We start from the raw sequence: 6,557 nt of genomic DNA on the forward strand, positions 1-6,557 counted from the left end.
TGACAAACATATCTCTAAGAAGACGTACAGGTTGTAAAGATGTATTTTACTACTGTATATTCTTAATTTGATGTATTGTTTTCTTTACCCTTGATTAGCGAATTGTTGTGACCTATATTTTTGTACTTTGATTTGAATTTAATGAAGAAACTAAAGATAGTGGGGTGTACACATGTCTACTAGTTGCATGAATATTAAACAAGCATCCTTACTGGAAAAGATTTGTCATTAAGATGTGACGATTGTTATGTGAGTTTATTTTGCTGTAGCACAATTTCTTGCATAATGTTCCAGAGTGAGATCATTGTTAAGAGAGAACTTAGGGCTAAAATTGTCAAGACAAAATGATGTTAGTTTTTACCGTGTTGTATTTGTGTATTGTTGTTGTTGTTGTTGTTGTGTTACTGTCTTCCCAAAACTAAATGACTCTGTGAGCGTGGTGACGTTATGGCAAGTAACACTGAAAGTTTCAGTGAACAGAACTCTGACAAGGAGACAAACCCCACGAAAGAACCTGAATTTCCTTCACATTGCCCTGAAGACAAAGTGGAGAACTGGTATTTTTTGTGTGTTATTGCGTGTTTTTTATTTTTTCCCATGACACCTGTGCATGAATTTATGATATGTGCTGGAAATATGTTCCAAAAAAAAAGAAAAAGGTGAGTAAACCTTGTATTGTCACCCTCTTGACCTTTAGAAATGGGCTGGATGTTCTGTACAGCAGTCAGCACAGATTTTACTATCTTCCACCTTCTGAACATGTTGTGCAGCTGTTGTCTACAATACCAGTAGGCTTTGTTGTCAAGAGATGTTAGAATATATCAGTCATTTTTTTGGCCTTTCAGTATGACAGGAAACACAAAGACCCCAGAGCCATGTGCTTATGCCATTTTTCAGTTTAGAACAAAAAGGGATTGGCCACCATCTATGGGCTTTCACACCCTCAGCACCAAACCCCTGACCTCCGGCCCACTTCTGTCTTTGCAATACTACTGTCTTCCTGTACGTTCAGATTTATTAAAAGTAAGTTGAAAAAGTAAACTGTGTGATTTGTGTGTTGAATGTCTCTTTTTTTTATTTGTAAGTGTTGTTGCTTTACTCCCAGTTACAGCTTTCCTTTCAGAAATTAGCCATTACTGTTCATTAAAACTGTGTAGAAATGAGTGCAGATTAGACTGCCTGGAATGATGTACATCTAATTCATTAAACTGTCAAATAAATGGCTGGTCATTTTAGCTTTAAATCCACAGTTACGTCATAGATTAGAATTAGAATATATTCTTGATATGTAGAATTAGATTTGATTTTTATTAGAGCCCTATTCAAGCTGGATTAGTTTTACCCTGGAGGAGCTGTCATTTAAGTGATTACCGTCAAGAACTGTGATTTTAGGCCAGTATGAATCTGCCACGCCCATAGTTTCTGCAAGTCTGCTAAGTAATCATTTCAATGCAGTGACAAATCCTGGTAATAGAAAATGGCCCCTCTTTTTTGCAACTGGAAGATGAGGTTAACCACTTGACATGGCACAAGTTCAAGTTCAAAACAACTGCTTTGTAATGTACAACATTTTTTGCTGATAATTAAAGATCTTGGAAGTACCTCTTACATTGCAATGTGTCTTGTTAGGCAACATTTGTCAAATTGAATGAGCCCACTTCACTATCCTAATGCTATTCTATTATTTGTTGTTTGTAGCACCAAAATCTGTGGGGAATCTAGGAAACAACAGTAGATAAGTAGAACTTATAATGGAAAATACAGTCATTTTCTATAATAGGGTAATTCTACAGAAACATCCACTTTTTATCTATCCATAGGAGTCACAGCTGTTACTGATTGTCATTGGTGTTACACATAAGAAAGGTAACACCAGAGACGGTAACAGCAGTGACATTTTTAATGAAGAATGCATTTTACAAAATGTCTGCTACAGAGCATCAAACCACTTGTTGTACATCATGGAATATCCACCAAAATATGCAATTTAATCCATTTGTATTCTATTTGTTCACAGTTACTTACGAATAAAGTAGGTCACACCAGTGACTTCAACTAAAAGCTTCATATGAAATCATGAGCTAAATGAGAAACTTTCTGATAACTGAAAAGACACAGTGGACTCACCATGTGCTTTTCTTCATAGATCTTTAGAAAATATGTAAAAGGAAGAGAAATTATGTCATCAGTGTGATTTTTATATCAAAATAAGCAATTTCTTGTTATACAGTAACACCAGTGACACGACTCCTGGAGACCACAACTTTCATTACATATTTTATAATATTTGTTTGGCATTTGTTTTCTTTATGTCATTTAATTAATATATTTCATAGTCATGTATAAATTATTACAGTTAAAATTGCAGAAAAACATTTTTTACCTCAAAACATGGCCTCACCCTTTACACACGACTGTGAGGACCAGCACTTCTGTGGTGCTAGGAATTCTACATAATTAATTTATAAACCAGCGTTGCTAATTTGATGGCTCAAGAAGGTATAACTGTTAAAACACTGTTTTATCTTAAAATATAAATAAATTGTAACCCTAACATGTTTTTCAAGTGTAATATATCTGTAAATGCTAGGGACACAAAAATGGGCGTTTCCATAGAATAACTCAATAACAGAGAGTATTAAAATCAGAAACCAAAATCAATTCACTTCTGAGGCTTTTGGAGGGCTTTCTGTCCAGGCAGGGCCCTGGTTACCCTGCTAGAAAAAACAGCATTTGTTGTGTTTTTGATTGCTGATATGCAGGTCTAGCTACACGACCATGCTGGGTGACCAGCTTAACCAGCACCAGACAGGCACTACTAGCATAAACCAGCGGAGACCAACTTGGAACAAGCATGGAACACTGTTTTTTTCAGTAGTGTAATCAGATCTTAACCGCCTGCTGTGTTTATCTCTGTATGAGACGCTACACTGGCCAGAGCAACTTTCATTGTTTGGGATGTTCAGGCATGCAACACAAACACTATTAGGGTTGCCACCTGTCCAGGATTTCCCTGGATTGCCCAAATTTTTGGTTGTCTGTCCAGGAAAAAATTTATTCCATTCCTGGACACACAATGTCCAGAAATCCATCGACTGAACCAACATCTATCTACCTTAGGCTGCACTGTGAGCATAACTACCAACACACTCAGTTTAAAAAAATCAGAATTTAATAAACTAAGCAACTGATCAATAGTCTAGAAATTTTACAGGACTGAGGTGGCAGTTCTCATATTGCCACCTCAGGTTACACTCATATTCAGCAGGTTATTCACTATAAGATGTAGGTCACTTTTTCGCAAAATGGACCTCACTACAAACTTAGTTATGGCCCTGTTTCCAACCTAAATATACAAAAATATATTCATCAAAATGAGTTGAAAAAGAGGAAGTCTCCCATGTGGCAAATTTTTCTTTGACCATGAAGTAGAACAGCTAATATCAATATATCACCTCATCTTTAAATAATTTCATCTACTACAGCTACAGTCTGTTTTTGATGAATCTGTGCATAAAAACTTAAAAAATTCAAATGTTCTGAATGTAAATTTGTTATTATTACTGCCACCAAGAGGGTGATTCAAACAGCATGGGTGTGAATTCTATGACTTACACTCTCAAGTGACTGAAAAACATTTATGGTGAATCTTGAGAAATATCTGTTTGCTTGCTGTCAAAATTATTTGCAGATAATTTATTTATGAGAATACTAAAACATCCCCCAGCCACCCAGAAGAATAAGAGAACGACTAACACAAACAAGCAACAGATGAGCTACTGTCTCTGACTTTACACCTACAAGGTGGACCAACAAGGTAGGAGTGTCTAATAGAGTGGACAGTGAGTGGACACAGTGTTAAAAACTCCAGCAGCACTGCTGTGTCTGATCCACTTGTAGCAAAGGAGTAATTTAGTGATTATCGACAAATATAGCATCTGAGTAAATGGGTGCAAACTGAAACACATTTCTCTGACTTAGTTTTAATGTCTATTCAGCTGCACGTGAAATGACAAAGTGAAGCCTTCATGTTTATGTGAGGGAGCTTTTAGAGGCATTAAACTCTTCAGACATCTGGTTCCTATCACCACCACAGTGGACAATCCTGACTCAAAACACAGCCTTTCACATCAAACCATTCTGAATTATTTATATCTCAGTTCTAAGGAGTTCCCTTTAAAGGGGAACTAGAGTGGCGCATTTCACACCAAACCACTCCAACTGATTTTGTTTACATCTAAACGGTTGAAAGATTAAATAATTTTGCAAAATCAGTGGAGTTCCCCTTTAAGTTTCAAGCAAGCAGTGTTGGTGTATTTAATCAAAAACGTAATCCATAATAAATGACTAATTACTTCACAAACTAAAATGGATAACATCACTTATTGCTTCCTGGAAAAAGAAATCTCAGGACTGATTACTCCTACATGGCTGTCTAAACACATATTACACTACACTACTCAATCACATACAGCAGTGCTGCTACACTTCATCCAACAGTGTCCTATGACCACTGATTACGGACTAAAGAATGACCAACACAAACTGTGTATCTACAAGGTGGACCAACAAGGTAGGAGTGTCTAATAGAGTGGACAGTGAGTAGACACAGTGTTTAAAAACTCCAGCTGCACTGCTGTGTCTGATCCACTCGTGCCAGCACAACACACACTAACACACCACCACCACATCAGTGTCACTGCAGTGCTGAGAATGATCCCCCGCCCAAATAATACCTGCTCTGTTGTGGTCCTGACCATTGAAGAAAAGGGTGAAAGGGGGCTAACAGAGAAACAGATGGACTACAGTCTGTGATTGTAGAACTATAAAGCACACCTATATGGTGGATAAGTGGCGCTGATAACATGGACAATGAGTGCAGATACAAGGATTTTGGTTTTAATGTTATGGCTTATCAGTGTATAATACAGTCAATGGCAAAAAGCTCCTGGGCAAATTAAGGTACACATCCCCTACACAGAACTCACTTCTATACATTTCAATACACACTTACCAGAGGTGTAGACTCGAGTCATTTGACTTGGACTCGAGTCCCGAATTTGATGACTTTAGACTCGACTCGAGAAAATCGAGAAAGACTTGGGACTCGACTTTGACTTCAACACCAGTGACTCGGTCTCTGACTCAGAAAGACTGAAGTCGCCAAGTGGAAGAAACATGGAGAGGTGAAACGTTCAAATATAGCGTAGTTGCACTACTCTGTGTGTGTACAGTACACCTGTCATGGTTATCTGTGTACCATTGATTTTATATTTTAGCTGGAAGGGTAAAAAATAATAATGATAAATGAATGTACAGCCATACACTGCAAACGTGCTATTATTAAAAGGCTACAGTACTGTTACCCTTATTCAGTGTTATGGCCTTAAATTAGCTGAAGAATGCAGACTGACTTGTTTAGGACTCGAAGATTAGGACAATTGACTTGGGACTCGACTTGAGACTCGCCTTCACTGACTCAGGACTTGAATCGAGACTCAGCTCTCTTGACTTGGGACTTCAGTTTGAAGAATTGAGACTGTATTACTTGCAACGAAGTGACTTGTTCCCGCCTCTGACAATTACTGTTTATTTGCTGATTTTAACACATTGGGTAAGTGAAAAGAAGTGCACATCCTCTACAGAGAACACACTCCTGCACATTTTAACACTCTATTGCTGTTTATTTACTGAATTTAACAAATTGGAAAAATTAAAACATAAAACATGGCCTGTTCAAAACTTATGGCACATTTTATATTTTCCAAATCTGTTAAACTGTCTAAAATATGCAGAAAAATGCCAGATTTAAGTGTTCTCTGAAGAGGATGTGTTAACTTGTGTTCACTTAGAAAATCAACAAAACGTAATTTGACTGGGGTATTCAAACGTATGTGTGCAGGAGTAAATATAAATCCTGCACACCAAAGATCAAACTGACACTCAATTTCTGATCAGATTTGACTACACGCAACTTTGATTACCCTGATGTTCAGCGTGTTCAGTAATCTACACCAGGAAACATCTAATAACACTCAGACTCTTCTCTACTTCTTCCAGAGTGACAGCCATGCAAAAATGTTACAAGCATAACCAAGCAACTTTTGTCTGGTATGAAATGCATCATGTCTGTGGTGAGTTGTCTGGAAAGGGAAAAACGCAGATGGAAACAAAACTGCAGAGCAGAGAGAATACAGGAGTGCAGCAGTGTGTTAGAGAAAATAAAAGAAGCCAATTTATTATTCAGCACTGACTGCAAATGTTCTAGTCATCAGTCATGGATAAATAAATCTGGGAGTAAAAATGACAAAGAAATTGAGGTTCGACCCTGAGAACAAGTTTCAAAAATACAAGACACATGGAAAAAACAGAAAAAGAAAAGAAAAAAGATAAGTAAAAAAAACAGAAATAGACATTTTTGGTACATTTCAGTATGGTTGGTTGTGTGGTAATATAAAGCTCAACACCTTTTTTGTGTTGGACAGAAACTCATCACTAAATCAGATTACATTTGCAGCAACACTGGCAGAAAGACGAAGGAGCCAGAAGAAGAATGA

This window comes from Colossoma macropomum, unplaced genomic scaffold (assembly GCF_904425465.1).
Source record: "Colossoma macropomum unplaced genomic scaffold, Colossoma_macropomum, whole genome shotgun sequence".
Taxonomy (NCBI): Eukaryota; Metazoa; Chordata; class Actinopteri; order Characiformes; family Serrasalmidae; genus Colossoma; species Colossoma macropomum.